Below are 11,499 nucleotides of genomic sequence, written 5' to 3' on the forward strand. Positions count from 1 at the left end.
TTCACTAGACCAGCTGGGAGAATTGCCCTTCACCTCTTGGAATTCCATTCGTTCACAGGTGCTTTGGGGCCTTTGGGTGTGTGTATTGGTTTCCTAGAGCTGCCGTAACAAAATACCACAAACTGGGTGGTGCGCTGGTTAAGAGCTCAGCTGTTAACCAGAAGGTTGGCAGTTTGAATCCACCAGCCGCTTCTTGGAAATTCTGTAGGGGCAGTTCTACCTGGAATCAACTTGACGGCAACGGGTTTGTTTGTTTGGGTTGAGTGGCTTATAAGAGCAGAAATTTCTTGCCTCAGGGTTCTGGAAAGTAGAAGTCCGAATTTGGCAGGGCCACGCTCTCTCTGTCTGTTCTAGGGGAAGATCCTTCCTTGTCTCCTCCAGCTTCTGGTGGCCCCAGACCCTTGGCTTATAGATGCATCTTCACATGGGCATCTCTCCTCTGCCTCTCAATCTCTGTGTCTCCTCTCCTCTTTTATAAGAACACCACCCATATTGGATTAGGACCCACCCGACTCCAGTATGACCCCGTGTTAACCTAATGATAACATCTTCAAAGACCCTATTTCCAGACAAGGTCACGTTCACAGCCACAGGGGCTAGGACTTCAACCTATCTTTTGGGGGGACAGAGTTCAATTCATAACAATGTGTTGGGTGCACTTACTTCCTAGTAGAGACACCTAAGGCCCCCTCTGTGCCTTGAATCCACAGCAGGCTCTGTTCAAGGGCCTTCTGAGGCTTTGCAGTTTCCTGAGACTGGCCAGAGCTCCCTGCTCCCATAGCTTGCCAATGCAGCATATTGCCAGCACCGTGCACCCCTAACCTCGGGGGTGTGCCATGCCGCATATTCATTTATCAGTCCCTTTTTGTGCCCCCACAAGTCCTCTTAGGTACCCCCTCTTGCTCTCTCCTCATCACGACTGCGTCTTACGTGCCCCAGTGATTAGCTTTTCCAGACGAGCGAACTGAGAACAGGACGGCCTGGAGGAGACAGTGGAAGTGCTGGTTCTTTGCTAATTTATTTTGACAACCGAAATTTCATTTTAATTATTTATGATCATGCTTCAGAGTTCAATGGCCCGTGACCTGAGGTGTGTGTTTCATGCCGAGAAGGCTTGGCAGTAAATGATTTGTTTCCAACTTTTAGGATTCTTTGTTGACTCATGGAAAATAGAAAGCCTGGTGGCATAATGGTTAAGTGCTATGGCTGCTAACCAAAGAGTCGGCAGTTCGAATCCTCCAGGTGCTCCTTGGAAAATCTGTGGGGCAGTTCTACTCTGTCCTATAGGGTCGCTATGAGTCAGAATCGACTCGATGGCACTGGGTTTGGTTTTGCTTTGGTTCATGGAAAATAGATGTTGGGGTCCTCTGTCCCTCACCCCTGGGGGCCTCTCCACCATCACTGAAGAACATTCCTTTTTCACACCATGGAGACATGAAGTGAAAACCCAGCGCTCAGGGTCACAAGGGCTGGCCAAGTCGCTATCACTATTTCCAGTTGGGTCTCTTCTCTTTGGATTTGGTTGCTAACCTTCTCTGAGGTGTGGCCTGCTCACAGCGCCAAGAATGGGATGCTGAATGTCAGGGAAAGAAGAGCGTTGGTGACCACTGGTCTCAGCCTTTTGTTTTATGCATAAGGAACATAATGACCAGAGAAGGAAACTGAGGTATGGACCTCCTCAATTGCACAGGAACAACCAAAGCCCAGATCTGCTGATCCCAGAAACTCTGGTGGCATAGTGTGTAAGAGTTCAGCTGCTAACCAAAAGATTGGCAGTTCTGATCTACCAGGCGTTCCTTGGAAACCCTATGAGACGGCTCTACTCTGTCCTGTAGGGTCGCTATGAGTCGGAATCGACTCGATGGCAATGGGTTTGGATTTTTTAGCTTATTGATTCCAGACCCAAGGGAGCCCACCCATCCCTCTGCCCACTCTCTATGCTCCTACCCTGGCTGGCAGATTAAAGCAGCGTCAGGGAAGTTTGTTAAGATGCATATTCCTGGGGCCTGGGCCTGAGTCTTCAAAGGCTTTTTCAAGCAAACACTCACTTTGAGACATGGGCATAGAGGGTGTGGTCAGGACAGAGGCTTCTCAGGGCCCTGGCTGGTGGGTTTCTTATGGTATCAGCTTTGAGGGTGCCAAGGATAACCTCCTACCTTCAAAAAAACATCCTCCCTCCATTTTTGGTGTCAAATTCTACCACTGGATATGTTTCCTTGGAGATAAGCATTGCCCTCTTCATTCTTCCTGACGTGGGCATCCCTGGGAGGGGTGACTCGTTAAGGTTATGCGGGTGTGGATAGTATCAGCCCCTTGTGTCTGCTGAACACATTGCACAGTTGGCTCCTCCAATTTCTTCCCAGGAAGGCAGACAAAGCGGGCTGTCTGCCTATTTTACAGATGAGAACCCACAGGCTCCACGAAGTTGACTCCTCTAAAGGTGCACAGCCAGTGCCCTTGACATACAGACTCTGGACATTTGAGTCCTCCAGTACCCTGATGGGATGCAGGGTGTTAGGGAATAGGAGTTGGGTCTGAGGCTGGGTGAGGTAGGTGAGGGTACCAGGGCCATTGCTGTTTCTCTCCACGTTTTGGCAGCTACTGGCTTGGAAGACCCATCTGTCTGTCCATCCATCCATCCACCCATCCACCCACTCACCCACCCAGCCATCCATCCAACCAGCCATCCCTCCAGCCATCCAGCCATCCGTCCAGCCATCTACCCATCCAGCCATCTATCCATCCGGCTGTCTGTCCATCCAGCCATCCATCCATCCCAGCCTTTCCTACTGGCTTTCGAGTGTAAAGACCTGTTAAAAATTTGCTGCTATTTAAAACTGACTGTGTGACTTTACTATAATCATGGGGATAAAACTTCCCTTGCAGGGTCAATGTGAAGAGTTGTTTTTTTTTTTTTTTTTAATTTTTATTGTGCTTTAAGTGAAAGTTTACAAATCAAGTCAGTCTCTCACACAAAAACTTATACACACTTTGCTACATACTCCCGATTGCTCTCCCCCTAATGAGACAGCCCACTTCCTCCCTCCACTCTCTCTTTTCATGTCCATTTCGCCAGCTTCTAACCCCCTCTACATGATGTGAAGAGTTTTAAAGCTACTTCCTATGTGGAAAACTGCCTATCACAGCACCTGGCAAAATGCATGGTCTTGGTTACCGCTTCCCAAGTGGAGCAGACTCCTGGCTGTTTTGCTCAGGACTCAAAGGCTTGTCCCCTGCCACCAGACGCAGGTTGGCCTGGGGAGTAAGGCTGTGGTAGGAGTGTTCACCCAGCCTGACCAGCACCCAGGATCATCCCATAACCCACTATCTGCCTGCCTCCTCCCTCTACTGAGCATCACCTTAACTCATCCTTTCAACAAATATTTATTTATTATTATGTTTCTTTTTGGAAAATAGTTTAAATTGTGTTTTCAGTGAGAGTTTACACAGCAAATTAGGTTCCCATTTAACAATTTCTACACACATTATTCGGTGGCATTGGTTACATTTTATACAAGGTGTCAACGTTCTCATTAATTCCCTTCTGGTTGTTTTGCTTCTGGTAACCTGGTTTCCCTTTGTTTTAGGCTAATTGTACCATTTGGTCTCATATTGATGATTTTTTAAAGGAGCATAAAACTTACAGGTTATATTCTTTATTTTATGAGCCACTCTGTTAGCTAAAAGGTAACCTCAGGGGGGTAGTTTCGGTTCAAGGTTTAAACAGTCTCTCAGGGTAATAGTCTTGAGGAGGAGTACTGTCTCAATTGGTCCAGTAAGTCTGGACTTTTTAAGAATTTGAGTTCTGTTCCACATGCTCCCCCCCCACCCACCCTATTCTATCAAATCTATCTATCGTGGCCCTGATCAGAATGGCCTGTGGTGGTAGCCAGGTACCATCTGGTCTCAGGGTAGAAGAGGTCGTGGTTTGTGTAGTCCTGTAGACTAGTTTCTTCTCTGAGTCTTTGGTTTCCTTCTTTCTCTTACAGCAAGTATTTATTGAGTACCCATTATGGTTAGCTGTATCCTATGCACTGAGAATAGAACAATGAATAAGACGAAAGCTCTGCCCTTGTGGAGCGTCTTACAGCCCAGTATGAGGAAAGAGAAAATTAATGAGGAAAGGGTTAAATATGAAACTTTCAAAAGGAGATAAGTTCTGTGAAGGAAATACAGACACGGAAATGTGACAGCAGCTGATTGGGATGGGAGGAGCTGCTTTGGATGGGGTGGTCACAGGAGGCCTTGCCAAGGAAGAGGACAGTTAGGCAGAAACCTGACATCTGTGTGAAGATTCAGAGAGAAGAGCATTCCAGGCAGAGGGACCAGCAAGTGCAAGGGCCCTGTGGTAAGATCTGAAAGGAAACCAGCATGGCTGAAACACGTGAGTGGTGGGGCCAGTGGGGTGAAAGCTATTGGGCGAGGTAGGAGAAGACAGAGCAAAGAGTTTGGCTTTGGTCTAGTGTGATAGCAAGCCATTAGACATTTTGTTGAGGATATTTGCAGCTAAGTTCATGAGGAATATAGGTCTGTAATTTTCTTTTTTTGTAGTGTCTTTACCTGGTTTTGGTAGCAGGGATATGCTGGCTTCATAGAATGAGTTTGGGAGTATTCCATCCTTTTCTATGCTCTGAAATACCTTTAGTAGTAGTGGTGTTAACTCTTCTCTAAAAGACTGGGCCATTAGCCATTTTAAACAGGGAATTGGCATGATCTGATTGCATTTAGCTTCATGGAGAGAAGACTCTGGTGGGGCAAGAGTAGAAGCTGAGAGATCAGAGAGGAGGCAACTCCAGCATCCAAGGAAGAGATGATGGGGATGGTGCAGTAGCAGTTAGAAAAAGCCAGCAGTGTTTGGATTTGGGACATATTTTGGGGTAAAACTGGTGAGACTTGCTAACGGATGGGAGGGGTGATGGGAAGGGGTGATCGAGAGACTAGTAGATTTTGAATGAGAGTACATAGAAGAGCCTTGGGAGGCAGACACACCCACGTTGTCTTCCTATGAGACTGAAGCACCCTCAAGGGCTACTTCTGTGCTAGATTCATCATTTCATCACCCTTGTGCCTAGCACAGGGCCTGGCAGGATGAGGTTCTCAGGACTGATTCGTCAAGTGCAAATGTGAACTAGGGAAGACAAAGGGTTCATGGAGGTAGAAAGTGTGAATAGGGGAGAGGAGGAATTAATACTCCCATGCCTAAGGTGAAACAGTATCCACCTTTTCCCTTAAGTGGGTGGCACAGAGCACTTACCAATGGCCCTAAAGGATTGTGCAGCAGAGAGGTTTGGGAACCACCATGTACTCTGTCTCCCTTTCTGGAGATCCAAAATGCACATTGGGTCAAATAAAGGCTCTGATAAGCTCCGCACAAAGCATTTGGCTGCTAACCAAAAGGTTAGCAGTTTGAATCCACCAGCCACTGCTTAGAAACCCTATGGGGCAGTTCTACTCTGTCCTATCAAGCTGCCATGAGTCGGAATTGACTCGACACCAATGGGTTTGGTGGTTTTTTGGGGTTTAAGCCTGCATTTCCCAGCCCTCACTGATTAGTCTTTTTTTTTTTTTTTTTTGCTGGTGCACTTATTATTAGCATCTGAACACATTTCAAGGAAGGCTCTTCAGGCCAGCCCCCTCATATCAGCTCGAAGTTGCTGGCTGTCACTGAAGGAGGTCAGAGGGGCACAGCTCCCTCCCACACTTAACCAAAAAAAAAAAAAAAATACTCTTTGCCATCGAGTTCATTCCAACTCACAGCGACCCTATAGGACAGAGTAGAACTGCCTCATACGGTTTCCGAGGAGCGCCTGGTGGATTCGAACTGCCCACCTTTTGGTTAGCAGCCATAGCTCTGAATTTGGGAAATCACTGCCTGCTGTCCAGGATTGTTCTGAAGATAGTGCCATCAGTAGCATGATAATTGTAGCCATCACTTACTCAGTCCTCGCCCTGGGCCCTGGGCTGTTGGAAGCACTTCCCATGCAGCTTTCATTTCAGGCTCATAACAAGCCAGTGACACGGATACTATCATCATCCTCCTCCTTTTACGGATGGGTAAGCAAGGCTTGGAAAGACTAGGTCACCTGTCCTGGATCCCACAGCTGGAAGGTCACAGAGCCAGGATGTGGTCACAGCAAGGTTTCAGAGCATCTCCTTCCCAGCCTAACCATTGCCCTACCCTGCCAAGGGCTTGCTACCCTCCTCATCCACCCCAGACTGGGAGTCCCAAACCTGGTGTCTGCATTGCTAACTAGAGCCTGGACTCCTCTAGGCAGACCCTCCCCACCCTCCCCAACCATCCCCCAGCTGATACCAAGCATGTCAGAAGCGCATAGATTTACAGAGTTTGCAACAGGAAACTGGTATAATTTTGGTCAGGAGCTCAGGCAAGAGAGGGAATCTTTGCCAGGCACAGCGGAGTCCAAAAGAAATAAAGAGCAAGGGTTTAGGGTTTCCAGTCTGTGCATTTAAGGCATAGGAAGCAAATAAAGGAGTTGTATTCAGCCCTGTCCAGGCTTGGCCATCCTTTGCTTTTCTTCTCCCCCACGTCTCTCCTTATTGAATTGAGTGGGATTGGGGTCGGCCAGGGGAGCCCAGCACGCTGAAGCTTGTCTCCTCGGATTTATCCCCAGCCCGCCTCCCACCCGGCTAGCCTTTGTCACTTGGCCTGTTGTGCCCTCCCGCCCCGCCCCCTCCACCCGTCTCCAAGGCTCTGCCCCAGCCAGTGCCCCCCTCCCCCTAATCCTTCTCCTCCCTTGGGTTTTTGTTTTTCTGGGAGTTCCCCAGAGACTGGGCCACTGTGGGGGCTGTCACTGCAGGGACACAATGGAACTCTTGTGAAGCTGCAGACTCCTCTCCTCCCCAGGGGCCTCATAAAATATTCTTCAGCCTGGACCACGACCTCCCTGAACCCTATCGCCTCAGAAAACCAGACTAAACTGGTCTGGTGGGAAGAGTGATTTTCTCTGTCCTAGGAGCCTGTTTTTTTTTTTTTTTTTTTTTTTTTTTAGGAGCCTGTGCCATCACCCCAACTTTGGGGTGTCCCACTGCTCTTCCACAGCCCATACCCACGTTCCAAACAACACAACCCCAACCTTGGATTTAATGGTTTTATTAGATTAGCGAGTTGATTCTTCCTTCAGGTTTGCGTCCTGCAATGCCCCACTGACTCCCCTACCCCCATTCAATTGCATTTCAAATTCCACCAACTTCTATTGAGCCCCCTCGAAGTGGCTCTTGTCTGGCGAGGAGGCATGTTATAAGGAGTAGCATTCATTGCATGTTATGTGCTAGCTATGATCTCTGTGAGAGGTCAAAACTACTATTATTCCTTTCTACAAAGAGGAAACTGAGGCACAGGAGTGATACTCCTTGCTCAAGGTTACAGTTGGTAAGTGGCAGAGCCAGGCTTCAAACCGAGGCAGACTGCTTTCTTAACCATTCACTGCATTTCCTCAATTGCTTAGCAGGCATTTACTGAGCCCCAGTAGGTACTAGGTACTGTCTTCTGCACTAGCATAATCCTTCCCCAGGGTAAGGTTATATTAGATTCATGACTGAGTTGATTCATGATGCACTTTCAGATCCTAGTCTTCAGGACGGCCATGCAGGTATTGTTGTTAGTTGCTGCCAGTCAGCCCCAACTCACCGCGACCCTATGTACGTCAAAACAAAATGTTGCCTGGTCCTGCCCATCTTCATGATCATTGACACGTTTGAGCCCATTGGTGTGGCCGCTGTGTATTTTGGGTGACTTCCAACCTTTTTTTTTTTTTTTTTCCAACCTAGAGGGCTCATCTTCTGGCACTATATTGGACATTATCTGTTGTGATCCATAGGGTTTTCATTGACTAATTTTCCGAAGTAGATCACCAGGCCTTTTTTCCTAGTCTATCTTAGTCTAGAAACTCTGCCCAAACCTGTTCAGAACTGGGGGATCTTGCTGGCATTTGAAATACCAGTTGCATAGCTTCCACCATCGTAGCAATATGAAAGCCACTGCAGTATGACAAACTGACAGGCAGGTGCTGGATGCAGGCCTTACAACCCTCATTTAGGTGATGAAGAAAATGAGGTCCGTGAGGTGAAAGGAACTGCCAGAGACTCCCCAGCTGGGGAGACCTGGGGTTGGAACCTGCTCGGACTGACTTGAATTTCAGTTAAGCCCTCGGCTCATTGTCAGCACCCAGTGAATATGCCGTGAATGAAAGCCCACTTAAATGGTGGAGACCAGGGCCCAGGTTTGAGTGAGTCCCCTCCCCCTTCCATGTGTGAGAATGGGGCCGCCTTGTCCATGGCTTTTCCTGATTGTGCCAGGTCCCTTCCCAGTGAGCCTGTATTTGCAGAGTTGGGAAGCTTGGCCCAAAGTGCCTTTAAACTGTTTGCCCAGAGGGCCTTTTCCTGGGCTCTCCGGTAGGATTCTGGGTGACACCTGTTTGCAGAAATGTCTGGTCTCCCCAACTGGCCAGCTTTCCCCCAGAACTTTTGTAGCCAGCTCTCTGAGAGTGGGGCAAGGGCTTCCCAAGATTGGGCGTGGGTGGGGACAGTTAGTTAAATCATAAATCTGGGCTAAGTGCAGAGCTTCCCACCACAGAGGCCCTGTGTGTGCCCGAAGCCTACTGGGAAGAGGTTGGAGAGCACGGTGTCTCTTTACAGAGAGGGGACCCCACCTGGGAGGAGGGCCTGTGAGGACCTGCGGTGGGTAGACACAACCACCAAGGCCACACAGGGCCAAGCCAGGACCAAACTCCACATCTTCCTGCTCAAAGTCTGATGCCTTTTACACTACATTTGTTTATTTAATTTTAAATAAATAATAATGATAATAAAACTGCTGCCTTCAAGTCAATTCTGACTCATAGCAACCCTATGGGACAGAGGAGAACGGCCCCTAGGGTTTCCAAGGCAGTAAATTTTTACAGAAGCAGACTGCCACATCTTTTTCCCACAAGAGTGGCTGGTGGGTTTGAGCTGCCGACATTTCGGTTGGCAGCCGAGCGCTTAATTGCTGCGCCACCAGGGCTTACTTATTTTTATTTTTACATAGCACCAAAAAAAAAGGATGGTAACCATACAATGGAATATTATTCAGCCGGAAAGAGATTTGAAGCTCTGATACATGCCACAACATGGATGAACCTTGCAAACATTAGGTTGAGTGAAATAAGTCAGTCACAAAAGGACAAATATTGTGTGACCCTACTTATACAAAATACCTAGAATAAGCAAATGCATAGAAACCAAAGTTTGTTAGTGGTTACCAGGGGCTGTGGCGCAGTGGTTAAGAGCTCAGGCTGCTAACCAAAAGGTCAGCAGTTCAAATCTACCAGCCACTCCTTGGAAACTCTATGGGGCAGTTCTACTCTGTCCTATAGGGTTGTTAGGGGTCAGAATCGACTCGACAGCAACGGGTTTGGTTTCGGTTTTTGGACCAGGGTCTGAGGGAGGAAAAAATGGAGGGTTTCTGCTTAGGGTGATGAAAAACGTTTGGAAATAGATGGCGGTGATGGTCGCAGAACCTGGTGAATATAATTAACGTCCCTGGAGGGTACACTTAAAAATGGTTAAAAATGGTTTATTTTGCTACAATAAAATTGAACAACAACAACCAAAAGAATAGCAGGGTTGTTGAGGCTGAGCCGTGTTACATTGGGGATGGGGGTGGTGGTCCTTGAGGCGTTCTCTCTGTGTGCAGGTTTGGAAATACCCAAAATTAAGAGTTGAAAGAAAGAAATAAATAAATGTTACCTCTGAGAAGGGCCGTCTCTGAGTGAAAAACCTTCGCTTGCTGTTCTCCTTTACAGCCCCTTCTGCTTCCTCCACAGAACCAATGACAACTAGCAGTTCTTTTGTGATTTGTCTGTTTCTGTCGGCCCCTCTCACCGCAGTGAGAGCTCCCGCCCTGGGTTTGCTTTGTTTACGGGTGGATCTCTGTCGGCTAGCACAGCGCCGGGCATAGAGAAAAAAAAAAAAAAGGTACTGATAAATATCTGTGGAATAAATAAAGAAATTCTATAGCATCTGGAGAAACCACTCCGGCTTCCGGGAGTCGATGGGGGTTAGTGGGAAAAATGAAAAAAATATCTCCACGAGTCAGAAGTGCCCCAGGGTGGAAGAGTGTGGAAGATAGAAAGAAACTGCCTGGTTGGAGTCCCAGCTCCCGTCTTCCCTGGTGACTTTGGGGGTAGTTACTAACCTGCTCAAAGCCTCAATCTCTTCACCTGTAAAATGGGCTAATAATGGCTGTGTCTCGATGAGTGTTTAATGGTGCTGCTCTCACTGCCTGACTGCCCAGCGCATGGCCATGGAACACTGTTTAACCTCCCTGAGCCTTCTCTGCAGCCTCGAAAAAGCAGGGCTGCTTGTGCCTTAATTATCCAAAGGGAGGGGCTAGACCAGGCCATCTCTTGGGGTCCCTTCACCCACAGAGACTTGAGTCTTCCACCTTGTTCTTATGCTTCTTTCTCAAACCCACTGCCCTCAGTGCCTCATGGGGCAGCCTTGAGCAGGGAGGCCGGGCTCTGGTGAGGTTTTTATTTCTGGCTTGGCTCTGGCTGAAAGGAGCCTTCCTGTGCTTCCCAGAGCCCTGGGCCCACCCCACAACGCTTTAATAAAAGAGAAGCTCAGGTGAGGGAGTCCCTGGCCAGGGTGGGACGACGGCCACAGGAGCAGGCAGGAAGGTCTCTGGCAGACCGATTCCAGGGGCCATGAGCACCTGGGGTGGTGACGACAGATCTGAATTGGGGGCTGGTGCTGTCCCTTCTTGCCCTGTGACTTGGGGCCAGTCCCCCTGATTCTGGAGAGCCTGGGTGCCCCTCTGAAGATCAGAGGGGAAGATTCCAGGCTCTGATGTCGCATGAGGGAAGGAAGTTTTGTAGATGAAAGGCACAGGCTGGCCCTCGAGGGGTGAAGGTCCATGGAATGATCTAGGTGCCCTTTAGCTCCATGCACTTCTGAGCAAGGCCCAGGGCGTGGCAGGGTGCAGAGTCCTGGTCTAGTATAAACCCTCTAAAGGCATTAACGCTTTCTGAGGTCCTGTCTTCATGTTTAGAGGTTTTATATTTTATAAACCTTTAAAAAAAAAAAAACCCATTGCTGTTGAGTCGATTCTGACTCATAGCAACCCTATCGGGCAGAGCAGAACTGCCCCATAAGGTTTCCAAGAGTGGCTGCTGGATTCGAAACTGCTGACCTTTTGGTTAGCAGCCAAGCTCTTAACCACAGCACCACCAGGGCTCCATAGAGGTTATCAGTTTGAACCCACTTCCAAGGCACTGCAGAAGAATGGCCTGGCAATCTGCTTCTGTAAAAATTACAGCCAAGAAAACCTTATGGAGCTGTCCTGCTCTGTAACACATGGGGTCACCATGAGTCGGAATTGACGGCAACGGGTTTTTGTGTTTTGTTTTTTTTTTATATAGGTGGCCCCAGACTTATGACAGGGTTTTATTCCAATGAGTCTGTTGTAAGTTGGTTCTGATGTTTAAGTCGAATACCTCA

General features: G+C 48.2%; 1 protein-coding gene across 8 annotated transcripts in view; it reads left to right on the forward strand.

Annotated features, from left to right (window-relative positions):
• TSPAN18 (tetraspanin 18) overlaps positions 1 to 11,499 on the forward strand; it is a 269,240-nt gene that overhangs the window by 76,516 nt on the left and 181,225 nt on the right. The window contains exon 1 of one of the 8 annotated variants that reach the window (XM_049890968.1): positions 3,847 to 4,348. The exons of the other annotated variants lie outside the window; for them this stretch is intronic. The gene's annotated coding sequence lies outside the window, so the exon portion shown is untranslated. Of the gene's footprint in view, positions 1 to 3,846; positions 4,349 to 11,499 lie in introns of those variants that run through there. 8 annotated transcript variants of the gene reach the window in all.

The sequence above is a fragment of the Elephas maximus genome, chromosome 7 (assembly GCF_024166365.1).
Source record: "Elephas maximus indicus isolate mEleMax1 chromosome 7, mEleMax1 primary haplotype, whole genome shotgun sequence".
Classification (NCBI taxonomy): Eukaryota; Metazoa; Chordata; class Mammalia; order Proboscidea; family Elephantidae; genus Elephas; species Elephas maximus.